The following is a 14497-nucleotide window of genomic DNA, read 5'->3' as shown; positions in this document are numbered from 1 at the left end:
ATCTTCAATAGCACTTGTCTGTATTCTGGGGAGGATTTTGGTGCCCAGTTGACAGGAACTGGCTTCTGAGCAGGGCACAAATTCTCCGTGGAAGACAAGAGCTGCTCCTGCCTTCTCCAGGGCCTGTCTCTGCAGAGACTGATGGCCCAAGGATGTCAGTGCCAAGCTGAGGTTCAGAGACCAATGCAGCTTCAAGTCTCTGTTCCACGAGAGCAGCTTTGGGCTTCTTGAGCAGAGCTGCAAAGGAGCAGGAGAGCTCCTGGTGAAGGTCTGACAGCTGCTGCCTGGTCCTTGAGCAGCTCTCAGTGTAGTTCTGCCAGTGCTGTCAGTCCGGGGCCGGCTGGGACTGCAGCAGGGACACCTGGAAGAGGCACAGGGCCCGGCTCAGACAAGCCCACGCTGGCAGCAGCATCCGCAGCCCCACGGTACCGGCTGTCGGGGCAGACACAGCCTCCAACTCCACCCTCACCAACACTCTGCCCTTGGGGAGGGGAAAGGAACAGGCTCCCACACTGCCCCTGAACAGAGCTCAGATGGTCAGCAAGCCCAGTTGATGGCAGGAAAACCCTTCCCACGTACATCCCTCAGCACCAGAGCTCTATCAGAGAGAATTCCAACAGCATTTAGGAACCCAACTCAGATTTCCAAAGCACATTTGGGCCACTGTCCCCTTTTGCCACAGGCTGTGCATCAGCAGGAGGGCTGCTGCTCCCCTGAGCTGCTGGAGGATTCCTGTACTTGAGCTGCAGGACAGCCAGCCCAGGCGTGACGGGAATTTGAGAGTTGGAGTTTTTTGGTGCTTTCATGAGGTGTTTCAGCACCCCAAGCCCTATTTTATACCTCTCAAATTTTTAATTATATGTTTAAGTATGGCTTCAATTCATTAATAATTATTCATCTTTATTATGCTTCTATTCAATTTCACTTAATTTTGAGGGATTCTAAAATGGATTTGGGGCTTTTTTTTCTGTTTTTCCATATTTCACTGCACAATACAACTTTTCCACCCTCCATTGTTTCAATGGAACTAAGATATGGCCTTATATATTTCATACTCATCCAAATTTATTTAATACTCATCAGTTTTGTTGTAATGTCAAGGAGGTTTGAGGCTTTTTTTGGTTTTTCTGGTTAGCCCTGAGCTGACGGGAATTTGGCTGAGGCGGGAACTGCTCCGGCCCCGCCCCCCTCCCGCCCAGCCAATCCCTGAGGGCGCTTTTCCCCGCCCGCGGTTTGGGCGGGAGCCGCCCCCCCATTGTCAATCCCTGAGGGGGTTCGGCCGAGGCGGGAACTTCTCCCTGCCCTCCCCTCGCCGATCACTCCCGCCCCTCCCCTGCCTCGCTCCCACTGCCCCTCGTGACTCTGAATTTTTGTCCGGATGCCCCAGTCTGGACTGGTTTATACTGGTTTATTCACTCCCCCTCCTCAGGTACAGGAGCTCCAGCTGAGAGGGGATATAAGGGGAGATATGAGGGGAATATGGGGGGTCAAAGTCCTGAAGATCTCTGGGTTTGTTCTGTACTCCCCCAGAGTTTGTGGTGCTGGTTCTGCCCTCCCTTTGCCCAGCCCCATGGGCTGAATCCCATGGATTATGGTTCTGTTCCTCCGCTCTGCTCCCCCTGAGTTTAAAATTCCCTGCCATTTTCTGTTCTTCCTCTTTTTCCCTTGGAATAAATTGTAGAGTCTGCCCCGGGAGAAAGAGTCTCCTTGTCTTTCACCTTTGTCCTTTTCGACTCTCTCCATCTCCCGTGGTCTGGAGCTGGTCCAGAGGACCAGAGAGAAGAGAGAATTGACATTTCTCCAGCTGAAAGTGGGATGGGAGCTGGTAAACCTTAGGCAACTCAGGCCCTGGCACAGGTTGCCCAGGGCAGTGGGGGAGTCACCATCCCTGGAAGTGTTCAAGAGGTGTGTGGATGTGGCACCTGGGGACGTGGCTTAGTGGTGGCCTCGGCAGTGCTGCTCAGTGCTTGTCCTCGATGGTCTCAGAGGGCTCTGACAGCTTGAACGATCCCCTGATGTCTCCATTGCCCCCCTGGGTGCTCCTCTCAGGCCGCTGCCTGTGCCCAGGGCCAGGGCTGGCTCTGGCATAGCAGGGAAAAGAAGCTGCAACCTCTGCCCCAAGAGCCCCGTGGCACCTTGCAGGGCTCCAAATGGGAGGATGTGGGCTCAGGGGGGTCTGCAGCCAGAAACATTGCTCTGTCTTGACACTTCTCTCTTTATTCCAAGGTTTTTAGCTTTGTGCACACTCTGACGGGTTGTGAGGACCAAGCCAAGCTCTTCAAGGATGAGGTGAGAAGGGCTGGCGGATGAGAGCAGGTGATCAAGGACAGCTGTGTGCCACCAGGGCCGGGAGGAATTGGCCAGTGGCCTTCCTGCAGTGGCTTGCTGCTGGATGCTGAGGGCACATGCAGCACCCGGCAGGGGTCGTGCCCTGCAGCCCCACTGCATGGCAGTGTGCAGCCGTCTGGCTGTGCCCATCCGGGGCAGGAGGGGAGCTGCTGACCCCCAGGGAGCTGTGCTGCCCTGTTCTCCCAGCACGGGGGACGGAGGGCCCCTCTGAGGGGATGTGACTGGGGACAGGAGGAGGTTGGTGCTGCAGCCTGAAGAGCACCATGGCCTCCTGAGGGGAGCTGCTCCTCCTCACCCTTTCATCCTTCCCCCTCTGCCCCTCTCACCAGCACAGCAGTAGGGTGGCACTGCTGCCTGTCAGGATGGGCGTCTTTGGACCCCCTGTGGGCAGACGTGTGGGGGTGGCTCTGACACCTGGGGCAGTGTAGGAGTGCTCTAGGCGGCCCCTGCCCTGCTCTCCACAATCTCTCACCCTGGTATCTGAATCCTCCCACATCTGCTGTGGGAGCTGTTGCAGCAGGGGGTGGCTGTGCCATGCTGGATGATGGCCACTTGCCCAGATGGCCACCTGCCATGGGGCTCTCCTTAGGCTGCAGCCAGTCCCAGCTCCACTTTCTTTCCCATTCCCAACAATGACGTTCTAGGAATTAAACTATTTCTCCCCTTTCCCAGTGCCCAAAGATAGGGATGCAGAGATGTGAGCAAGAGCACCAGAAACGTGTCCTGGAGCAGAGTTGCCTTGGGAGCCACTGCCACATCTGGGTCAACCTCTTTGAGGCTTCCCACGGCAATGTAGCATTTTCACTCTGTTATTGAATATTTGGGGTCACGTTTGACCTTTTTTTGAAACGTCTGCTGCTCGCTCTTCACACAGGACTTGCAACTTGTCCATGTCTTTGTTTTGTCATTGCTTGGGTTTGATTTAGGCAGCTTTCTCTCTCCTTTCTTTTTTTATGTCCTTGCATAAAACAGTTTGCTCTCAGAGTTCCTGCCCGTGCACTCCCAGGTGCATTTTATCAAACGCTTCCAGGTGTGTGTGGTCCCGTGGGAATGTCCATCCTCCCTGGCTCTGGGCTAAGGTTACCGTTCTGTTGAGGTTGGTAACACTGGGCTGTGGTACGAGAGAATGGCTGGAGCTGGATCCAATCTGCCGGCTGTGCTCAGCACTGCGTCCCCGCTGGGCTTCAGGAGCCATCCAGTGGGAACTGTCAATAATTACACCGCTAGGCTTTTCTCCTGCTCTAGCCGAGCCATCAGATAAATCTTCCTGCCTGGTCTTGCCTTTGCCTAGCCTTGCCTTGCCCTCCCTTTCCTAACACTCTGTGCCTACTTAAACCCTGAGGTCTAGTCCTACAGGATGGGCAGACAGAGAGAGGGGTCTGACAAAACTGGGGCTGTGGTTTAACTTGTTCCTTTTCGTTCTCTGCCAGCTGCCTTCCCCTGCTCAAGTGTTGAGGATTGAGTGGGAGCTTTAGACAAGCCCTGCCACAGGCTCAGACTATTTGCAGCAGCTTGAATTTAGGTGCCCCATACCTAAACCACTTCAAGTCCTCAGGAATGGCTGATCAGGTCTATTATAAAAAGGAGTTCTTTGTTGAATAGATAGGACGTAAGGAAAGGCAGATCTTAAACAGAATTGCTTGCTACACAGGTTAAAACAAAGAACTATTAGTAGATTACATAAACCATTAAGGTACCTATATTATAGCTAGCAAATTCAGAATCAAATTGATGATGGTGTCCAGAGTCCTTTCATTCAACCCTTGAAGGAGTAACTACAAGGCGGCATCCCAACTCTGGGTAGAGACCCCTACGCGTTTCCAAGGAATGTGCAGAAAACTTCTACTTTGTGCAAGTTTGATGTAGCGTTCATAGTCTGTAAAACAGAGTATTTGTCAGTCAGAAATTGCAGCTTATCTTTCCACATCTCGCTTCCACAGCAAGATGTTTACTGTCAGCTTCAAGTGTCAGTTCCGTGTCGCCTGACGAGACAAGCGGTCTTTAGAGTTATTCCACCAATTATCAAGAACAAGGAATAGATAAGCTCTCCTAGCATCTGGAGAGATGCTCTGCTGCACCAGGGCACTCTGCTGCACCTTGCCTGGTTTCTTATGGGCAGGGCCCAGCAGGTGCATGGCCTGGGCTCTGCTCCAGCTCTAAGGCAGCCCTGTTGATAAGGTAACTTCTCTGTCTGAGCATCCCGGAGGCACTCTGGCAGTCACACTCCCACCACCAGACTGTTCCTGCTGGGACCAAATCCCCTTCACAGAGGGTGGCTCAGGTGAGCTCAAGGGTGCCCTCATTAACTGCCTGCACTCCCCCCACTCTCACACAGTCAGACCAGGTTTTCCACAGCAGAATTTCTCATGTCTCGTTCCACAAAACAATTTATTTGTGGCGCAGGAACACAGAAACAGCTGGTGCCTCCAGGGAGGGACCTTGAACCCCTGGGCTGTTGCCTTCACAGTCCAAGCACAGCAAAGTCTCTTCCTCCTGAGGCTTGGCATCTGCCCTTCCTCTGAGTGGCCACTGACCTGCTGTGCCACAGGTCCCCAGGCTCTTTGTCCTGCCAAGGGTCTGCAGGTCGTGGGCTCATGCCTCAGGCTCCTGCCAGCCAGAGCTGAGCCTGGAGCTGGCACTGCAGCTGAGCTGAGCTACCTGCACCAGGTGTATTCCTCAGCACGTGTGCTCTGCAGCTGCCAGGAGCTGCACACAGGGCTCCTACTCGGCCTCCCGGGACCGCATGCTGGAGCTGCCGGAGCTGCCTGGGCACTGCCCCAAGTGCGGGTGTGTCTGAATGTTCTGGGGGGCTCACGGCCCTCGTGGCTGAACAGCACATGTGGCACAGGGGAGCTGGGCTGCAGCCAATGCTCCTGCTCCACTTGCCAAGCTGGAGAAGAGCTGCGGCTGGAGCGTGTGCCAGAAACTGCTCTGGGAGCAGAGGAACACCGTCCCTGGGCTGTGCCCCTCGCTGTTTCCCAGGAGTCCCGTGCTAATCAATCACTGCACTCCAGCAGATTGCTCTGCCTGGTCTGGCCTTTGTGCACCGAGCGAGGCTGGAAGGGCTCTGCAGCCTAAAAGCTGCTCCAAGGAACCAGCGGGGTGGAGGAACGGGCGCCGGAGGCTGCGCCAAATCCAGCCTAAAGGGGTAGGAAGTGAGAGGGTCACCAAACAGGACAAAAGAAACCTCTCCAATACCAATTTGATATTGTCACGGTGTAACTAAAGGGTTTGCCAATTTTAAATATTTAATTTTCTTTAGAGATAGGATTTAGGAGTAAAGACAATGCAGGCTCAAACTTAAAAAGAAAATACAAGAAAGAATTTATTAATAATACAAGAAAAAATTTTTCAGAATAAGATTCCTAGATTATTCCCTCCTCCCTTCACTCCACATTTCTTACCAACCACATACAGAGAACACTCCAGTCAGTTATCCACTCAAATAATCATTTCAGTTCAGTTAAGAGAGAAAAGTTCCTTTTTCTGCTTTAGACTTAGGGGGTGTCTTCACCTTCACAATCTGCATTTGCTGGGGACCTACAGAACTATGAATTTTGCTCTCATTCCCACAGTCCTTCCAAGAGCCGTGTTATGGGTTATGATGCACAAATGGGGTACTACTTTTAAAGTCAGGCTGCTGAAAAACAAAATCCTCTTTATCATCTTCTCTATCAAATGTCTCTGTTCATATTCCAGTCCCAAAACAGGGAGATCAATTTCCTGAGGCAAGGACAGTCTTCAACTCAATCACCCATCCTCCCCAAGTATATTTCACAGTTTAAAGGAATTTTAGTGAAGTCACAATCCCCTCATAGCCCCACAAAAAAAAAAGGTTTTCAGCTACTTTTCAGTTGCATCTTTTCAATCTCTTCCCATCAGAAACTTTATCGTCATTCAGCCGACTTCTGTGGACTCCATGCTTTATTTCTTCTCATTCAGGGGGGTTCAGGAGATCTAGAATCTTATCCAGGCATTAAGGAGTTAAAATTGTATCCAGTTCGTTAAGAAGAAAGCAGGTGGCCGGAGCCAGGGGCACCATGCGGCCCCCACCAAGCCAAGCCAGGCCTGGGCTAAGGGCTCCCCACAGAACTGGTGCCAGGCAGGGGTGCCGAGCCGGGCCCCCCGAAGAGCCGGGGCTGGGCCGGGATGCCGGGCCGGGGCCCAGAACAAGCCCGGAGCTGGGCCGGGGCCCCAGCCGGGGACCCTCGCTCCTCCAGAGGCCGGAAGCCAAAAGACCCCCCAGAACTTCATTCACTGTGATTTGTGAAAGCAAAATAACTTTTTCGTTGGTTTCCCGAGCTGTCCATCACCAAATCAGCTCTCTAATTGGTGCAAGCAGCTCACAGGAGAAGCCCTGGGAGACGGGACAGCCCCCCCCATTCCCAGACCATGTGGAGCTTTCCCTGAGGGGAAGCCAACCCTCCCCGCAAGCACATGAAACCAACACAGATATGAATAATCAGACATGTCTTTATTCAGGTGCTGGGAACAGGGGAGATAACTCCTCCAGAAACCTGTTCCACTTAACAAACAAAACCCATCCATTTTATATACTTTTTCTGCTGAATCGTTACCTATATCTTTTTTACATACTACACATACTATATGTAATGAATGTAGTAGGGCCAAGGCCTTTATTAAGAAACAGCTCTTTATTAATGGGGGGGTCACGGGGAGTAGGCCCTACGCCTGCTGCTGCTGCCCGGCAACGCTAGGAGGAGGTCCTGTCGATCCCGAAGAACGTAGGGATGGGAGTCTCAGCCTCATGGACACGTCCGAGATCTCAATAGTGGCTCATTGGTCTGGGGGTGTCATTCTTCTTAACTGCCCTTTAGGTTGCGGTGATTAAACAGTTACAAAGGACATATTGCAGGTGACTTGGTTTGTTAGTTGAGATGATCTGTGAACTTGGGTTCGGTGTTGGTTGACTATTTTTGTGAATCTTTTCTTCAACAACAACTTCCGGTAATGGTGGTACTGGGAAACTTCTGGAGATTTACATATAGGGTGTGGCTAACTTGATAGGCAGGCAGCAACAGGCCGGAAATGAGGTAAGGGAAAGGGCGGAAGGAGGAAGTAACTGGGATAGGGGAAATACAATAAATCGGGGCTTGAATTACATAGGGACTACACATTTAACTGGGGAAAAGAACATAACAACTTGATCAAAGAACCAACAAACGAATGAGTGGATAGAACGATAAGGTAAGCAACAATCTTTTTAACTCTTCTAGCAATGTTGTTTTATGATTTTCAGCTAAGACTTTTTACCACAATCCCCCCTCTTTCTCTTTGATCGGGTCTTTGACCCGCATCAAATCAAAATTTTCGGTTTCTTGGGGGTATAATTTTTGTAGTTCTAGAAATTGGTTTAAGATTTCTTTAGCTGAATCATGTTCTGGGTTTTGGGTTCCGATCATCAAAATTTTAGCTCTCGTTTGATCAGTCATATTCTTTATGCTGGTTTGTATAGTGGTATTTATAAGCCTAATTAGGCATGGGAGTAGGCATGGTAAAAATAAAAAGCTTATGACTGCACTTGTAACTAAAAAGGCTACTCTTTTCCATCATTTAATTTTTAGGGACCAGAAGTCATCCCACCAGCTAGTGTCCATTAGAGGGGTCCATTGTTGGTTTCCTACATATGCTATTTTTCGGATTTCTTTAGATATGTTTCGTATTACTTCGCTTTTATCATCAATTTCCAGGCAGCATTCGGATGTATTAAATTTTCCACAAATACCTCCTTCATCAGCCAATAAATAATCTACTGCAAGCCGAATTTGATAGACCACTGCTCGGGTCTGAGTTAACTGTTCGGTAATGTGGTCTAATGCGAGGGCTGTTCGATTAGATATTATTTCTAATACTGCTTGGAGTCTGATGATTCGGTTCAGCATATAAATGGGAGTACGGTGTCCCCACGACCCATCCTGTGCCCACGTAGCTGGCCCATATACTTCCATGATGCGTTCAGGTGTCCACACTTGTCCCTTCCATTTTTGAGTACTTCCTAAATTAATCATACTCCTTTCGGTTAGCCCTTTTCGAATCATCGTACAAGGGAATTCCTAATTTAGACCCCGAATTTTTGGGAAGTAGGAAGAATGAAGGTTTTATAATCCCAATTGTACAGCTCCCGGCCCAATCTCCTGGAAGATTGGTATATGCAGTGTCTCCGCATATCCAGAATAGATACTCGGGTGCTGTCCAAAAGGTTTGGTTGGTTTCGGTGGGACATGACCAATATTTGGATAATTCCTCTAATCCCCAAAAGGGATTTATTTTCTTTCCAGCACATTCATGTAAATCATATCCTTCGTGATAAACACATCCTTTTTCCTTTTGGTGTATTGTCCAATATTTGTTTGGCTCCTTAGGTATCCACCTTATAATTGACCTTTTTATAGTTAGGTACCTTTTGCAGGGCATAGTTCCTACAAATGTTCTATATGGGTTTCCAACTCTTTTAATACATTCTTCTCCAATAGGTTTATATTTTAAATTCCATTGTTCTTTCTTTCGTTTTTGCTTAGGTAATTGAGATGTTTGGTTAGTTTGCTTCCATTTTAGAATTTCCAATGGGCTTAAACTGATCCCTTCCCATGGCCAAATCTCAGACATTTGTGTATTACCGCATACCCAGCAATTGGTTATATTTAATTCTTTACTAATTCTTTCAACTAAATCTATGAATAAATTTTTCCCTAAAGGTATTTCCAATTCGTTTTCCTTTTCGGTATTTATTACTAATTGTTTTTCTTTGATCAAATCTATTAATTCTCCTTGATTATTCTCATGTTCAAAGCAAAACCAGGCTTCCCCTATAGGACATTCTCCGAGCAACCGCTGCTGAAAAGTGGCAGTATTCTTAGCAATCCAATACGTTTTTCCACTTTCTTGACAAGTGGAGATCTGGGAATGATTGAAACAGCTGGGATTCACGTTGGTGTGAATTCTTATTAGGGACTCTTGGGTCTCCCCATCATATATCGGATGGTAACACTTGCTGCATTTAACCTCTTCGCTGCTTATCATGTTATTTGTTAGCAAGGCTAGCAACACTCCTCTCAAGAGTCCGGTATGAACTGCTTTCAGTCTCACCCGGGCTTGCCTCTTGGAGGTGGGGGTCCCCTTAGGTAAGATTTTACTTTCCCAGAGTTCTCTCATCCCCTTTGTATACTAATTTAGGTGTTCTTAGAAAGTGTTCTGTAGGGGAATTGGTCTTTATGGTTTGGCAAACTTTTAATTTGAGGATTTTGACAGAGGATTGAGTGATACTTAGAATCGGAGAAGGATGTATGATACAACAATTTTGTAACAACAAGAACTTTAGTGAACTACTGGGAACTTGAAAGACTACTGCAGGTATGCAACAACAACGTTATAACAACAACTAGAGTTAACATAAACTGCGTACAGTAACACTTTGCTTTCAAAGTGGAACTGTCTAAGTCTTTTCAGCTGTCTTTTTCTTTTAGCTTAAACTTAAGTTGGAGGTCTGTAGCTCCTTTTGTAATGGTCCATTCAGGTGCCTTTGGCTGAAATACTGTGGAGTCCGATTCACCAGGGGGAGGTGGAATTGGTCCTTTAATTTGTGATATGTGAGTCCAACCTTTTTCTTTTGTTCTTACAGCAGTGTGTGTAGTTAGGAGGACTAGGAAGGGGCCTTCATACCTAGGAGATAGAGATGTGTGACTTAAGGATTTAACAAGAACCCAGTCCCCAGGGTTGATCTGATGAGCATTTGAATCTAAGGGAGAGGTTTGGGGCAGGTATCCTTTTTTCTTTAGTTGCTCTATTGTTCTTCCAATGATTCTTAAATACTCTTGGGTGGCAGCTTCTCCTTCTAGATAGTTTGCAGAGCTAAAAGGGGTAATTAAAAAAGGAAGCCCAAACATCATTTCATAGGGTGAAACTCCTATGTCTGCACGCGGTCTGGTCCTAATGCGTAATAGGGCAAGAGGTAGGCATTTGAGCCAATTCATTTGGGTCTCTTCAATTAATTTTGTTAATACATTTTTCAAGGTTTTGTTCATTCTTTCTACTCGGCCGGAACTTTGGGGATGCCATGGAGTATGCAACCTCCATTTCATTCCCAGTGCTTCGATGACTCGATGTAATATATGTGACGTAAATGTGGGCCTCTATCAGAATCGATGTGGTTAATTAATCCATATCTAGGAATAATTTGTTCAAGGATTATTTTTATGACCACTTCTGAGGTTTCTTTAGTAGTGGGGAAGGCCTCCACCCAATGGGTAAGATGGTCCACAATAACTAATAAATGTTTATATTTTTGAACTGGGGGCATTTCTGTGAAGTCAATTTGAACACTTTGGAATGGTCTTAATGCTAATTCCCTTCCCCCATATTCAATTTTTCGCATAACTTTTTGATTAGCTTTTTGGCAGATTAAACACCCTTTAGTTATTGATTTAGCCAGATTATATATCCCAATACAAAACTTTTCTCTGAGGAAGTGGTCACATAATCCTTGAACACCCCAGTGGGTCAGTTCATGGATTTCTGCCAATACCTTTCTGGCTAGACTTTTGTTTAAAAATTTGCGCCCATCTTTCATTACCCACTCTCCTTGATTTCCTTGATGTATTTCTAACTTTTTTATTATCTTTAACTCTTCTTCACTAAAAATGGGCTTTGTAATTTGTGATTTCTCTGGTGTCTCATTTAATTTAAAGACTTCTATAGGCCCTTCGGAACTTAATGAGACTTCTTTGGCTATTTTGTCAGCATACCGATTTCCTCTTTCTTCTACGGTATTTCCCTTTTGGTGCCCTCTTATGTGCACAACTGCAATTTCTGTTGGTTTGAGCAAGGATTCTAATACGGATTTTATTAAGGTTTTATGTACCAAATCTTTCCCCTTTGAGTTTAAATACCCGCGTTCTGCCCAGATTTTTCCAAATGTGTGGACTATTCCAAATGCATATTTTGAATCAGTGTAAATGGTTCCTGGTTTTCCTTTTAATGAGTCTAGACCTCTTTTTAATGCATAGATCTCACAACATTGTGCAGACCAATTGGATGGTAGCTTCCCCTTTTCTATCACTTCTAGTTCTTTTCCTTCTGCTCTTTTTACTACTGCATACCCAGATACCCTTTTTCCATCTACTACTCTAGATGAACCATCGGTAAACAATACTTCTCCATATGGCAACGGTGTACTTTGTAGATCTTCCCTTACTTTGGTTTGGAAATTTATAAGCTCCAGGCAATTGTGCTCTAGCTCTGGCAAGGGTTCCCCTGAGAGAAATTGAGCCGGATTAATACTTTTAGAGGTGGCCAATTCTAAATTACTTGCATTCATTAATATAATTTCATATTTTAGTATTCTGGCTTCTGTTAGCCATTGCTGGGCCCCTTGACTGAGGATAGTCTTAATATCATGTGGAGTATATACTTTAAGTTTTCCCTGCAATGTCAGTTTTTGTGCGTCCTCTATCAAAATTACTGCAGCCGCAATTGCTTGGAGACATAGTGGCCATCCTTTTGCTACTGGATCTAATAATTAGAGAGGTAAGCTATTGGCTTTCGACAACCCCCCCATTCCTGAGTTAGTACACCGTAAGCTACTCCCCCTTCAGTGTTCGTGAATAGTTCAAACTCCTTTGTGAGATCTGGTAAACTTAAGACTGGGGCCGAAGATAATTTCTCTTTTAATTCTTCTAATTGTTTTTCGTCTTGTGCAGTCCAATTTATGGGTTCAGGGTTTACTAATTTTTCATAAAGAAATTTTACACTTTGAGTATATTTGTCTAACCATAATTTACAGTATCCAAACAAGCCTAAAAGTTTTCGAATGTCATGTTTAGTTTTTGGGGTCGAAATGGCTAGTATGCCCGAAATTCTTTCGGGGCTTAACTTTTTGTATCCATTTCCAATTATATGACCACTTCTGGTTCAACGAACTGCAATTTGTTCCGGGATACTTTTAGACCCTTTTCTCCCAGAAAGTTAAGGAGTTTTATACTAGTTGTTCTAACTAGCTGTTGTTCTTTTCCAGATATTAACAAATCATCTACATATTGGAGGATTTGTGTCTCATTTTCAGGGGTGAACTGGTCTAATAGTTCTTCTAGAGCCTGTCCGAAAAGATTGGGGGACTCAGTAAATCCTTGAGATAGACGGGTCCACCTTAATTGTTGTTTTCTCTTCCCTCCTGGGTACTCCCACTCGAATGCAAACCAGTCACGGCATTCTTCCTGCTAGCGGACACGCCCAAAAGGCATCTTTTAAATCTATGGTGGTGAACCATGCATGTTCCCTGGGAATTTTACTCAACAGAGTGTAAGGGTTAGACACCACAGGATGTCTAGCGATGATTTTTTTATTAATTTCTTTCAAATCCTGGACTAATCTGTATTTTCCCTCTGCCTTTTTGACTGCTAAAATTGGGGTGTTATGGGGGGACATGCATGGTTCTAACACACCTTCCGCCAGAAGGTGGTCTATAATTGGAGCTAGTCCTTCTCTACCCTTTTCTGATATTGGGTACTGTTTTACCTTGACTGGGGTAGTTCCTTTTTGCATTTGCACTTTTATTGGTGTGTGTCCTAAAAAGACCAGTTTTTCCCTTCTTCTGCCCATACTTGGGGATTGATTTCACTTATATCTCTTTCGGTCAATTTCATAATTGCACAACCATCCTCCCATTTTCTGGAATAACTGCTATTCCTAACTTAACTTGTAAATCTCTCCCTAACAAATTCTTTTCTACATGTGGTAAATAAATCATCTCTGCCACACACTGTTTAAAGTTTTCCTTTTAACTCTACTCCTTCAATTATTGGTGCTTTGAAGGGTGTCCCTTCAGCTCCTATTACTTCGCACGTTCGATTACTAATATGGACTCCCTACTGGAAGATCTTTCAAACTGGACCGATTCAGCTCCTGTGTCAACTAAGAACTCAAAACTTAAATTCTGGGGACCAACATTGAGGTTTATCAAGGGCTCATCTAGATGTTTCCATTGGGTCCCCTAAAGGGAAGAGCCCCTGACACCCCTAATCTTCCCCTCTCAGAATCTTTTGCTAAATTTTCCTGTTCCTTTTTCAATTGCTTCATCGATGGCAAATCTTTTACAGTACCTTTTGAGATGACCCAATTCACCACAGTAATAACATCTGCCCTGAAATTTTCCGACCTTCTGCCAAGGGTTGGCATAGAACCTCCTGCGCCTGGCGCAATCTTAGGTTTCCCTTCTGTAGATACACATGGTTCTCTAGCTATTTCCAGTTGCATTTATACATTCTCTAGCTATCGCTACCATCACTCGGCGTTTGATTTCGCCTTTCTCCCTCTTCCCTTCTCAGATACACCCTTAGAGCCTCTTAAGTAGTTCATTTATCCCTTTTTCCTGCCAGTCTTCCATCTTTTCTAATTTCCTTCGGATTGTCAGGCCAGATTTGGTGACAAAATGTACTCTTAATACGGCTTGGCCATCCGGGACTATCAGGATCTATATTAGAGTAACAGATGACAGTTCTTCCTTAACCGATTTAACCACGCAGATGGGGGTTCCATCTTTTTCTTGTACTGCGCCAAAGGCCAATTTGGTGTTACTTTGGCGAGGAACAGACTCTCTTATTCCCCTAACTATTAAAGCTCGATAGTCAATCATATTCTGCCTCCCCTCTTCTTGGTTTGGATTCCATCCCGGGTCTGTGAGAGGTAGTTATAGTCACCCGGTGGTCCTTGCCGGTTTTCCCTCTCCCATATGCGTAGGCCGGCTTCTCTAATCATCCTAACTTCCTCTGGGTTGAATAGTATATTTATAACTGAATTCATTTCTCTCCAAGTATAAATGCTAGGTCCTAAGAACTGATCTACCTGTTCTGCAATGCTATGGGATCTTCCACTAAATTCCCAATTTCTTTTTTAAATCCTCTCACTTCTGAGGCCGTCAACGGTGCGTCTACAACCCAAGTCTGCCCTCTATTCCCATAGGGACTTCCCTGAGTGGAAACAATCCTTTCTGCTTTTGCTGCCCTTGACCTTGTATTATAATATGGTCCCTCTGCTTGTGCCAGTACAGGGTTCTGTTGATTACTGGAGGAAGAGCTACTGTTGGATGGAGATGACTCAGTTCCCAATTGGAAGGAGGTGAAGGGACACTATTGGT

General features: G+C 46.3%; 1 protein-coding gene across 1 annotated transcript in view; it reads right to left on the bottom strand.

The window, feature by feature from the left end:
* Positions 1-457: 457 nt before the first annotated feature.
* Positions 458-14497, bottom strand: part of LOC306809886 (uncharacterized protein) — a gene marked incomplete at its 5' end in the record, with an annotated part of 176493 nt that continues 162453 nt past the window's right edge. Inside the window, one exon of the mRNA XM_079321792.1 lies at positions 458-481. The remainder of the gene's footprint in view (positions 482-14497) is intronic.

The sequence above is a fragment of the Erithacus rubecula genome (genome assembly GCF_903797595.1).
Source record: "Erithacus rubecula genome assembly, chromosome: 18".
NCBI classification, from domain to species: Eukaryota; Metazoa; Chordata; class Aves; order Passeriformes; family Muscicapidae; genus Erithacus; species Erithacus rubecula.
The sequence above is the reverse complement of the archived record's forward strand: the minus strand, read 5'-3'. Positions and strand labels throughout refer to the sequence as shown.